We start from the raw sequence: 13,322 nt of genomic DNA on the forward strand, positions 1-13,322 counted from the left end.
CCACCTCTCATCTTGGATGAAAACCAGAATTGTTGGAGGAAGGAGAGGGAATAACATCCAACCAACATATATAAATGAGCCAACTTAGTGTATTGTTAGCTGACTACATATAATAAAAAAAGAAAATTAACACAGTTAGTTAGCTTTGTTTAAATAAGAGCCTTTAAAATAGTTTACTCTATCCCCTTAAGAGATTCACAAGTTAGTAGCAAATCCACAGTGGAATAGAGTGTTATATCAAAAGCATCAACCTTTAATGTCCCTTTCACAGCCAAAAAAACTATAACTCTAATAAGACAATGAACTTGTTGAGCAATATTTAATTTCCCATTGTATAATATTTAACTAAATCACCGTACATCAATTTCAAATTCATTGAAGATGCTCTTTTAAAGTATAGCCTTTTTGTTTCCTCCTCCAGATCACTTACCACAATTTATAATCTGGTTTCTGCCTTAATTTTAAAATTTCGTGTATTGCCTTTCTCTTAGAATTTAATTAATAAAATATGTATAAAAACATTTCAAATATAAAATATTTTATTTTACATTTTTAATCTGACCTTATTTTTAGTTACATTGGCCAAACTTGAAACTATTATCTATAACATCAGTAACATTTCTATGTGTGCATGTGTATGTGTGTATGTGTGTGTATATAAGATAGAATGTGTCCTAAGATAGAAGTTCTTACTCATTAATTATGTAGCTACTACTGTGGAACTGCAATGTCATTATATATAATTATATAATGTCATTATAAAATTTATGTAATTTTATAAATATAGAATCTGTTTGACATAAAGCTGAGAGAATTTTTAAAATATTAAATACTCGGATATTGAAGTATTTCTTCTCAGATGCAGATAGAATTTTCAAAGTTTAACAGTATTTTTACTGGCTAGAATAAGATTCAGAATAGACTAATTCCTACTAACCTAGAGATGTGTTATTCTCACTCCCTGTAAGAGCTCACCCAACCTGTGTCACAGTTCAAAGAACAAACAAAATATCCTAGTTGATGTAATTTGTAGGTTAACAGTAGTAATTTGTGAAAAACAGCATTTCAGAACTTTTCCCATTATTCCTTCATCTACTGTGTCAAAAAGTACTTTACTCAATAAGAATTATTTTTCACCTACCCAGTCTCTGTTATGTCAAAAGCTAGAAGTAGCTAAGAAGACGAAGTTCAATTTCACTTTGGCCTTGGCAGTCCTCTCCCAGAAAACGAGAAGTTACATTACTTCTATAACATTCACACCAGGAGAGAAAGGCTGAAGAAAACTCATGGAAATGCCAAGCATAAATGAAGTTTGATCCTGGGTCCAGAATCTGATGATAGAAGGAAACAGCTAATAACTGTTCTCAAAAGTCAAAGAATAAGAAGGAATCAGTTTCAGAAATGCCTACATTAATACCTCACAGGAGGGGGAGATACTATTTATGTTATAGAGCAAAATTAAAAGTATCAGTGTAACGTGGGCAATAATGGGGATGAGAGAGACTACTGTTTGTTGAATGCCTAATATGTGACAAGTACTATACACACATTGTTGCATATAATTCTCACAATGACCTAAGAGTGTGGAAAATGTACTCCCATTGTACAGATAAGGAATCTAAGGGACACGAAAGTTTGTTTACTTGCCTGAAGTCACACAGGTAGTGAATGGCAAGACTGGAATTTGAAAACTAGGTCTTTCTTGTTTCAATGTCCCCAAACCACCTATGTTACTTTCGTAAGGAATTCACTAACACATCACTATGAGAGAGAGTGCGTCAGCTAAGTTTGAGGCACAGAAGTGTTACCAGATGCTGAGTATAGCCCTGCCAAATCACATAGCCTCTCAAAATACATAGCCTGATGGAAAGTAACCAACTGCCCAATCATCTGAAAATTAAAAAATACCCATACAAATATTTCCTGAGTGATTAACCAGGGTACATTAATATAGTTGAATGAACAAGCAAATGAACAACAAAAGGCCCTAGAGTAAGCAGTTCTCAAATAGGAATGAGTGGAATCACGTTCCCTCCTTGAGAATCTGACGAACATTAGAACTTGTTCCCTAGAAAAAAAACAGCCCTATGTGATACAACATTTTAGTAAATGATTTCAGGGGATTTTTGTTCTCCCTGAAGTCCACTGTGGTAGACTGCATTGTTGCTCCTAATCCTTTTACTCTCCTTATTTTCATGTCCTTTGCCATAGGACTTTGTAGCTCCTCTCACCAAAGGCAGAGAATACTTCCTCATCCCATTAATGTTGGCTTTGGCTATGTGCTTTGCTTTAGCCAACGTAAATGACATAATATCAGTTCCATCTTTAGTCTTTAAGAGTCATTATGTGTTTCTGCTCATCCATCTTGCATTTCTGCCATTACCATGAGAAGAAAATGCCTAAGGTAGCCTTTTGGTCCAGGAAAGATAAGAGACATGTAGAGGAGATCTGGGCTCCACTTGCAACGTGGAGTTCAGCCCATCTGAGACTAGCCTATGTCAGCCAACTTCCAGCTGACTTACACTTATATAAATGAGAATAATGATTGTTGTTTTAAGCCAATGAGCTTTGGAGCGGTTTTTAATGCAGCATGACTGCAGCCACAGTTGACTGTTACACCCATTCACAGAACCTCTCCTCCTCAAGTCTATGTATGCTGAGAATCTCTACTCTAAAATGTTTTATTATGCAAGTCCAATATGCTTCTCTAAGTGGCACACATATTTTTTAAGATTAATTTCTGAACTCTGCTTTACATAAATCAAACACTATGTTTCCCATCAACCTACATTATAATGTTTGAGGTGTTTTATCTTTATTTCAGTGATCATCACCTGGCAGCAATCCCTAACACTTTAGCTATTTGTCTCTCTTCTCTGCCATTTTTTTGATGCATGGTCAATGATCAAGAAAAATATGCTTAAAAGTATGAAGAGAGAACCTCTTTAAAGGAACCGTGCAGTGAATCTATTTGTAAATTGAAGAATTCTACTGTAATGGGAATAATCTCTTTATTTATCTCTTTGGTAAGCTTGAAATTTTGGGCCTCTGAAAGTAGGTACCTAAATTACCAAGCATGCCTCCAGGCGAAGTGCAGTATTTATCTTGATATAAAATAAATAATATTATTTGCTATGATTTGGTTGTTAAAGTTTAATATTATACTTCCATCTCATTTCATGTCAACACTGTTTACACAAACATTACTGCAACAGAAGTCAGGGCATGTAACTGACGATCCTCCATTTCTAATTGACATTTATTTCTAGGAAGGAAGAATACCAAACAGACATGGTTGGGTTTGGCAGATTCCATTGACGTTAAGTGACTAATTAATATTTCAGGAGTTTAATTGGCAGAAAATGTAAATGATCTAGTCCCAGCTTTGTCATCTACTGTGTGACTTTGGGCAAATCACTTAGCCTCTCTGGTTCTCAATTTTTTCATCTGGAAACTGTAGGAGAATGGAGCTCCTCTAGGAAAGAGACCAAATTTTATTTATTTTAATATTTCCAGTCACCTAATATATACAGAAGAAAAAAGTTCAGGATGAAGGGAGACAGAGAAAGAGACACAGACACAAAACAGCCTGTTCTTATTTGTTCAATTCTGGGCTGGCCTGAAGCTACTTTCAGGTGAGGATTCTGAAGAGAAATAACCAGTTCAACCATTACATCTACAATTAAATATAATGATGGTAACTTTAGAAGACTGTGCTACCTTAGAATTGTGTCTATCAATTTACTGACTTCTTGCTACTCTTCATAAAATCTTTTTGAATCCACCTACTAAAAAAGCAGCATTACAGCATAATATACCCAGCTTCCTTTATTTTCTATACAATAAATTTATTTATTTTGTTTTGTTTTTAGGGAAAACAACAATCTCAAATATTTTACAGTAGTGAGTGGCAATAATAGAGGAAGTTTTGGAGGTCACCAGACTTTAATAGAGTAGCCATGGAATTCTGAGCAATATTCAGTGTGGGATATAGAAGACATAACAAGCACAAACCTTCTACCCTATAGAAATTGCTTGAGATTTGCTAGAGGTTTTCTTGACATGCTATTTATTTCTATGGCTATAAATAAATGTATTTTATAGGTAACATCCCTTACTTTGAGTAACTTTATATAAATTCAAAATCATATACAAACATATAATATAGAATATTAATTAATTATACAAAGTACAAAGACTCAACTGTGAATTTTCAGACTACAACCCATTATGTGAAAATATGCTATTTCACCAAACATATTAGATATTTAAAAAAGAAAAACTAAATTTAAATCAAAAACGAGCAAAGTCCTGGGAGGCTAAAAGTATAGTCATGCATGAAAAAGCTAACATTTCTGCATCGCCTGTATTATCTCATTTATCTTCAAATAACGAGAAGTAGGAATTATAGTCCCCATTTTATAGGAAAAAGAAAGTAAGGCTCTCAAATTTTAGGCAATGTATTCGAGATTCAAGCCAGAAATTGTCAGAAGAAGGGTTTGATCTCAGGTTTGACTTCTTTCACTGTACTGAGTTCCAAAAACATTATCATGAAGAGAGGTTTCCAGAGATTAAAAATCTATTGAAAAATGCATTACTTTATTTCATCTCATGTGCAAAATACATATATTGATATGATAATCAAAACCGCAGATTTAAATAATAATAAAAGAGTTCTTTCAATAAGCATAAAACACAAATTCTAAGTGACAGCAAACCATTGAGACATAGTTTTATGGTCAGTGACTTTTCTTTCTTAGTGGTACACCTTACAATCAATAGGAACTTAGATATGACAAAATGTAACTATAATGTCTATGTAATAGATGAGGAAAATGAGGTTTGGATAATTCTGTCTTTTCATTTGAGGTCTTAGAAACCAGATAATCGAGTTCACTAAAAATTGGAATGAAATTATGTATTAAGGCTCTTAGTATTTTTTTTTTATTTTAATAAAATTTATTGGAGTAACATTGATTAATAACATTATATAAATTTCAGGTATACAACTTTATAATATATCTGTATACTGCATTGTGTGCTTACCATCCAAAGTCTAGTCTCCTTCTGTCACCATATATTTTACCACTTTTACCCTCTTCATCCTCTCTTACAATGCAATAGCTTTATGATCATTATTTCAGGTGGGCTTTCCCATACTTCTAATCTCTAGAAAAGCAATGTGCCATTACATATGGTTAGATTAATATAGAGGGCTAGAGAGAAAGTGCTAGGAGCAGGCACATGGCAAGAGATCATTTGTGCTGAAGTAGTTATAAAAATGTTCATGGACACAGTACAACATAAGCTGAACCATCTTGTTAAGGGTACGTATGAGGTGATTTGGGTAGGTTTTGAGAAGGAAGGACATTCTAGGCAGAGAAATGCTCTGTACAAGGACATTAAACAAGGAATGAGCATGTGGTATTCAAAGACCAGGGAGGAGACCAGCCAGACTAGAGAAGATTTGTAAGGGGAAGAAAGACAGGTACAAGAACACATAATTATACATGGCATAAAAGATTGGATACATCACCTACAGATTCAGTCAGTATCTGAAACATTGGATCAGTTTTATTCAGAACACAGAAAGAATCAAGTGGAATCAAATAGAGACTGTTTTTTGTATTTCTTTTCATACCCTTAGTTTAAAATATGGAGGTCATTTCATTTTTATATGAATCATGCCCTCAGGGAAGATAACTCTTTGAAATTGAGAATAAGCAAAATAAAATGTATAATGATATTTAAAATAAAATATTATTTATTAAGCGTGTAGCATGTATGTCTCTCAGTAGAAAGACACAGGAAAATATATTCAGGAGCAATAAACTTCAAGTTAAATAAATAGCATTAAAGCTTATAACAAAATTACAGACAAGTAATTCAAGCTCTCTCAAGGGCCTTACATATTTCAAGGAAAACATCTTCCAATTATCATAACAAGTCCTCTCCAATTTTCACAGTTCATCTATAATAGGCTGATTGCAAATGTAAAATGTATGGCTCAGGTAGCACTGCATAGTCAGCTGTAACGATAAACTCCAGTGTAATGTCAAGCAATTGAAACAGCAATACTACTACTTAAGCTATTTAATTCAGTTTGCATTTATACTGATAGTCCTGCTGGAGGGAAGAAACACAAAATATTTGTAATAAACAAGTACATTTTTGTTATTAATCATTTATCACACAAAAATAACTCACCAAAAAAAAAAAATCAGCAGTAGAAAAAGAAACAAAATGATACTTTGACTACAGTGTTAATAGAAGAGTATTATTTTCTTAAATGTATTTTCTGCAATTATCAATGTAGTGCCTTCAGGGCAAAATAAAAAAAAGAACAAAAGAAAATGTTTAGCTCAGAGATTAAAATAAAGAATTCAAGAAAAGGTTCGTGGATGTCTAACCATCAAGAGCCTTCATGGGGGGAAAAAAGGAGATTTTAAAATTTCATTTTATACTATCATTATGCAAAATCAGCAGGGGATAGGTGTTCTGGCTATATGTCTAGTTTGCTAAGAAAGAGTAAAGCAAAGTGTAGACTTTTCTGCCTAGACAAGGAGGTAGCAGTGCAGGCTGATTTTGGACAGGCCAAGCATTTTTTGGAGCAAACTTGAAATTTTACAGGGATGTCCATGTCATTAAGGGGCCCAATGACCTCCTTGTTAACACATGATTTAGTCTTTTTTGGAGCATTCTCCTTATTTCATTCATTAAGACACTCACTTAGTTGCTGAATCCCTACTATATGCCAGCTTCTGCTTGGTCTCTTCCTTCAAAGGGCTTACCTACTAGTGAGGTAGACAGCTATATAAGTAAAGGAAAGAGAGGTCACATCTACCTAGGAGATGGAGGTTAAGGCAGTTGGGAAGAAGTCAATGTTGTTTTCAAAGAGGAAGTAACACTTGAGTTAAGACTTGAAGGATGAGGAAGGGTTCTCTAAGAAGACAAAAAGAAGAAATCCCAAGTAGTATAATAACATAAATAAAATCTCAGAAGTATGGCCAGTTATGGTGTTTGGATAAATTACCTTTATGCCTAATTAATTGCTCTTGAGTTTAGCCTAAGACCCTCATTTTCCCTGAAAAATTCAATCAACCCCAAAACCCTAGTATCTGACAATTCTCAGTAAATGAGTTTTACTATATCTAAGTTGCATCTGTGCAACATTGCATCACAGATAAATAATTTACTAAAGAGAAACAGAAAGATAAAATACCTTCAAACAACTCCAAAATGTCTCGATGCTATGACGTGAAGACCAGAGGCTATTAATAACATTTCAAGTTAAGACTGGAGATTTGGTTCCCCTCTATACAAATGGCAGGCAGCTCAGGGGTTAGAATGGGTATCTTCCTCATAGGACTTCTGGCTTACAAATAAGGCCTTCTTGCAGGGTTTGAGAAATGATTCCAAAATCTAATTTCGATACTATCTGTTTCTTGTGTGCATACATTCAAAACTCTATGGGCTATTGTTCCCTGAAGTTTCCTCTTCCTCTCTGGTTAAGGAAATAGAACCATCATTTCTTTCTTCTCCCAGTAGTTCTAGAGCCAAGGGCAGGTCAATTGTGAATAGAACTTCAAGGCAGTACCCTCTTAGTCCAATGCTGCTTACCAATTCACTCTACAATTCACTGGTAGTCTAGGAGTTTTCTAAACCTGAAGAATATATGATTACTTTGAGATTCAATCTTCAGTCATGTTAGAGGGTACCAGGTTGCTAAAAATGTTTTTTAAAACATGTGTTCAAGTAATATAATGTCATTAACATAATCCTTTGGGACAGAGTTTATCATTCCTAACTATGTCTTTTTACCTCACACATTGACACATTGAGAAAGTGCTAAAAAAAAAAAACAATTTAGAAAATAGTTGTTATATCCTTTGCATAGCCAACTTCAGTCCTGATTTGGGGACAGTTTCCAGTGGTACGGTGGGTGGACAAAGATAGTTTGGTGGTGATCAAACTAACTTCCTTTCTTACTCCTGGAAGGCAAGTATGAAGTAGCAAAAAATAAAATATGCAAATAGCCCTTTTTAGATGGCCATTCCAGATAAACTAAGAGAAGGCTGAGAGTCTTTCTGCACCACATTATTTCTATGTGGAACTCCTACACTCTGCCAATCAGAGCTCTCCTCTTCGCTGCTGGAGTTACTATTTTTAATGCACTTGATCTCTTGCCTGTGTGTTCACAGTAATACTGTATCTCTTAGATGTGAAGTTCCCAGAGTACAAAGGTTCTGTTTCTGCTATTTCTTATATAATTAATACATTGTGAGGCAGCATGAATAGCTAGATGCTTAATCAATGTCTTAATGGTTTGGGATTAGTATATAAATAGGGTGACCATGTAATGGATTATTCAAACTGGGTCATTTCTGAGAGTGAATGAGGACACTATTAATAATTATGCTGGTACATAAGGCATCGACTAGAACTGTTTTGGTCAAATCATGATGTTATCGTCGCTCATTTTGATCCAAAAGAAGTATTCTTTTCTGAAGACAGCCAGAATTATTTCTTATGTACATGAGTAAGTTATTTTGAGTCAGATATTACTTCCAAATGGAGAGAAAGTATATCCTTTCAGAATGGCTCCAAAAAGCAAAACTGGGTGTTTCTAGTCATACATACTGAACTCTCTTTGTAGATATTGTAGGCTAGTAGGTCAACCCTCTTCTACTTAATTTTTTATTTGGGTTATATCTATTAGTCTGACAACTCTAATGAAAGTGGGTGCATCTAGCAATGGGTATACAGTTGGGAAAAATAATGGAAAGTTCCTACAATGGGAATCTATTCAGCTTTATTGAAAGGCTGCCACTTAGAGTCATTAATTTACCAAGCACATTTGCATTTCCAAGAATTAATTTTTTTTTCACAAATTTACCATTTTAGGCCAAGCAACCAAACTTTCATTTACATTTATCAAAGGAGAATTCATGAATTAGCTTTTTTCAAGACAGGATTAACTGGCTAATACAACAACAAAAACAGCATAGATGTACTATCTCTTCTCTTTATCTAATTCTTTGATGTATTTTATCTGATTGTCCATCATGTACTCTAGTGTTACATGTTTCACTCTCTCTAGGAAAATTCCCAAACAAAATATTTTGGTGAAAATCGATTTACAAAAGGTATATTTACTTGTCTGACATTAAGTTGAGAATGATCGCTTAGAGTAAAGATGTATCTCAGGCTTTAATCCTTTTTGCTTATTTTCTATTTGTTCCTTTTCCTGATGTTGCCATAGTACCAAGGCAACAGCAAATAACAAGACTTTAACAAAAATAATGAAGAGAAAATCCAGAGTTTAAAATCATTTGCCTTTGGCACTGTCTCTGTAGACAAAATGTGATATCTGAGGTAATTTTTTAATTTATTATGCCATTTTGTTAAGGTCTCTTTAGTAGCTGGACAGATACATTAATCCCTCCTCTATTCATACTCCTTCCAATCAGGCAAGCGTGAACATCTAAAATGATCCTTTTTTTTTCTTTTGAAAATTTATAAAGGGATAAGTGAGGGGAGGAGAAGCACATTATTTTAAATCAAATTTTCAAATTAATTCAGGACAAAAAACCAAAGCTTCATTCAAGGTACATGAAAGGCAATGCAGTAAAAGGTCAACTCCAAAATTTGTTTTCCTGATTCTTACTTGAAATAAAGAATAGAAAACTTACTTTTAAGTAATTTTAAATTTCAATTTAGCTTGGTGTCACTTGCAGTTGGGAATGCTAGCATACCTATACTTATCTCTCATTGAGCATGCTACATGAGATATATATGTGGCTCAGAGTAGTCTACTTGGCATAAAATCAACACCAGTGACCCTGAATAATCCCTTTTGTTCCACCAGACTTGTACTAGTCTTTCTAACTTTTATTAACACCATCCCACTGTCCCTTTACCCTCTCCTAAAGATCTGTGCATAGAGGCACACAGGCACACATCCGGTGAGATTCACTACCCAAACCAGCTTCCATGGAAACCAAGTAGATGATTTATTGAAAATTAGGGCCTCTTTTCTCCTGCAGGATGTCCTTTGCCAATTATCATCCCCATATACTCTCTCATAACAAATCACTTTCAGATCCTGAGAACAAGAGCTTAAATTACATTTGAGGCTTATGACTAGCTCAGTTAAATCTTAAGAGGAATTCAGTATTCTTTTTAAAAAACACTAATGGAACAAAAGAATAAAAATAAAGTAATATTTATCATCGAACCTGCTGTATCTTCAATGTCTTTAAAATTTTCTCCACTTTACAAAATATTCTTCTTTAAATAGCCAGCAACCCTAGTACATACAAATAAAATACAACTTAACAAAAGTGATGTCCAAAGTACTTTGCATGGTATGATATTCTAATATCTAGGTCTCAGGCACTATGATGCTTGGAGTTGCCGTTGAAGCACTTACTATTGATTTTGCCTGTGCAGAAGTAGATCTGCTGGTTTCTCTACAAGTTTTGGTTTCTTGTCTCAACAAAGAAATCATAAGAAGTGTACTGGTAATCTTTCATGCATAACTTTTGTAGTAGATTAATGGCTACAAATTATTTGACACATCTCCCATTGAGTGGTGGAATCCATGTCCATACTCCTTGAATTTTGGCAGACGCTGTATTTTGACCAACAGAATATGAGGAAGTGACTGTTCCAGATTCTGAGCCCTGGATTTCAAATGTTGGCTACTTTTATTTCCTGTCTCTTAGAACACTTGCTCTGAAGGAACCAACTATTGCAAAAGAAGTCCACCTACCTGGGCCCACCACCACGTTGTGATGAAGCCCATGCTACCATATGGAGAAGCCACATGGAAAGAGAAATTCCCAACCTGTCCCCAGCTTTCCCACTATCTCAGTCTAGGCTCTGGGCATTGGTCTCCAGATGATTCCAGCCCCAGCCATCTGATAGTAACTGCATGAGATGCCAAGTGATCAGCAGAAGCTGGTCAATCTATAGAACCACAAGAAATAATAAATCGTTGTTAAAGCCATATATTTTGGGATGCTTTGTTACTTGGCAATAAATAGCAAAACAGTTTCCTACAAAAATCAACTATTTTTCCTTATTAATTATTGAAAATGGGTATTATTTAGAAGAAAAATACCACCTCACCATTTTTTCTCATACACCTCTTATCAACTTATGTCCCTGTCATACTTCAAATTATTCTTAAAATGCTTTAAAAATATAAGTCTGAAGCTATGCCTCCTTTTTATCATTCTTCTGCACTTTCTCAGCATTTGTGTATTAGATTTGCACATTTCTGTAAGCATATTTATATCTTGTAAATAGTAATGTTCTATTATAAAATGAGATGTTCACATCTCTTTTTTTAGAAAGCAAGTATTCCAGAGAAAGAAGCATGTAAACTTGAATATAAAATAGGACTTAAAAATGATAGAGTACTTTCCTTTAGTATTAAGCTTGGAGTTTTCATAAAACTGGCATATTTTAAAAACAAATGTTTATTGTATCCTCCTTTTTTAAAAGAACACTTTTTTTCTCAGTTTTTCTAAGCTTAACAGAAGACTTAAGGAAAAGTCCTTCCCTCGTTTATACTACAAACTTTCCTGAGTATATATGAGCTATCCACTTTCTCATTCCAATATCCCTGCAGGGGGAAATAGAGAGCAATCGATACCTCCTCAGGTTGTATTGTGTCTCTAGTTTTGAAATAGGACAGATAATTTAACTACATGAGTTTAGCCTCTAAGAGTTTATATTTAGGAAAACAGTCACTTTTCAGTAGATAAGCATTTTCTATACACTATTTCTAGAGTCTATTTAATTCTTATAATAACTTACCAGCTTAGAATCTGCATAGACCTACATTACCTAGCAGAGCATGCAAAACAAGATAGATTGCCGAAAAGCAGAGCAATCCATGGAAATTATTTCTCTTTGTTCCCTGTATTACATTAATTCAATAATATTTCTAAAATGGAACTGTGTTTATATAAGCAGATAAATAATTAGAAAACATATAAATCATTACTTTCTAATGTAACTGCAACAATATTCAATGTAATTTACAGATATATATGAGAAATAACTACTTTTTACTAAATTAAATCCAGTAGCATTTCGAAGAAGAGAAATGAAGACTCTTATGTTTATTTGCAAAGAACATAATCATAAAGAGAGATAAATCTCATTTTTCATTCATTTTAAATATTTTCTGAGTCAAGGGAAAACAACTAGAAAATTAACATTTTTCCTTAGTAAAATGCCATCTTGAAATGAGAAGAAAACCCTTAATTTCTACTGAAATCAAGGCTAGAATGACTGTAAAGTCTGAGTTTCAAACTGCTATTAAAAAGATATAGTGCTGTTAAACTACACCACACATTAATGACCATTAGGTAAAATGAGATCATTATTAAAACATTTAAGTAACCTACAAAAATCAATCATAGGACCCAGAAATTGAAGCCCCTTTGAAGGGTTGCTGATTTTATTGTTGGGAAAACTAAAAGCTAGAGTCCTATGACAAAAAATTTTAATTGTGATATACTATACTTCCATAAAAGTGTTATCTATAATAGTTTACATTATAAGAATCACACATAGAGACAGAAAAAAAATGGCATAGAAGATAGAGGCTTTATTCACCCCTCTTGCAAAAAAATCAAAGTTGTGACAGAAACAAGGAGCAAACAGCAAGGAAAGTCACCTGGGAGCTAGATAAACAAGTCTTACAACTAGGGAGAGAAATAAGAAATCACCTGCAATAGGAGGAGATAGGACTGCCTTGTCCTGAGTGGCTGAGTGGGACAGAGGCTGTGGCAGCTGCAGATGTCACTTATGTCTGTGAGCGAAATTTCGTGGTGACAGACATGCTCGCTCTGAGCACCGGTGCCTGGTCAGCTGTGCAGGGGGTGCCAGGGCATCACAGGTGGACACTGAATTGTCAGAGTGAGAGCCAGAGGCAAGGATCTATTCCCGGTAGAAGTATCAGCGGTGTCCATTATTCTTCTGTTGAGCCCTCCCAATTCCCACTGTGCGGACACAGTGCTGCCATAGCTGAGACATCATCAAACTGGATAACAGAGGTCACTCCGCCCACACATTCTCTGAAACTCTATCTCCTCCAGTTTTGTCCACGGCGAGTCTGGTGCACCCCACTGAGCAGTGACAGGACTCACACTGGTGGCAACTGACTATGGTTTCTGCCATGGCCTCTTGAGGCAACTAAAAGCACAGCAGCTGCGGATTGCTTGCTGAATCTTAACAGGCGGCCCCAGAGGGACACAGACAGGGGCTAAACTTGGCCTGTAGCTGAACCCCTCTCAGGACTGTGC

The sequence above is a fragment of the Pteropus medius genome, unplaced genomic scaffold (assembly GCF_902729225.1).
Source record: "Pteropus medius unplaced genomic scaffold, Ma_sr-lr_union100, whole genome shotgun sequence".
In the NCBI taxonomy this organism is placed as follows: domain Eukaryota; kingdom Metazoa; phylum Chordata; class Mammalia; order Chiroptera; family Pteropodidae; genus Pteropus; species Pteropus medius.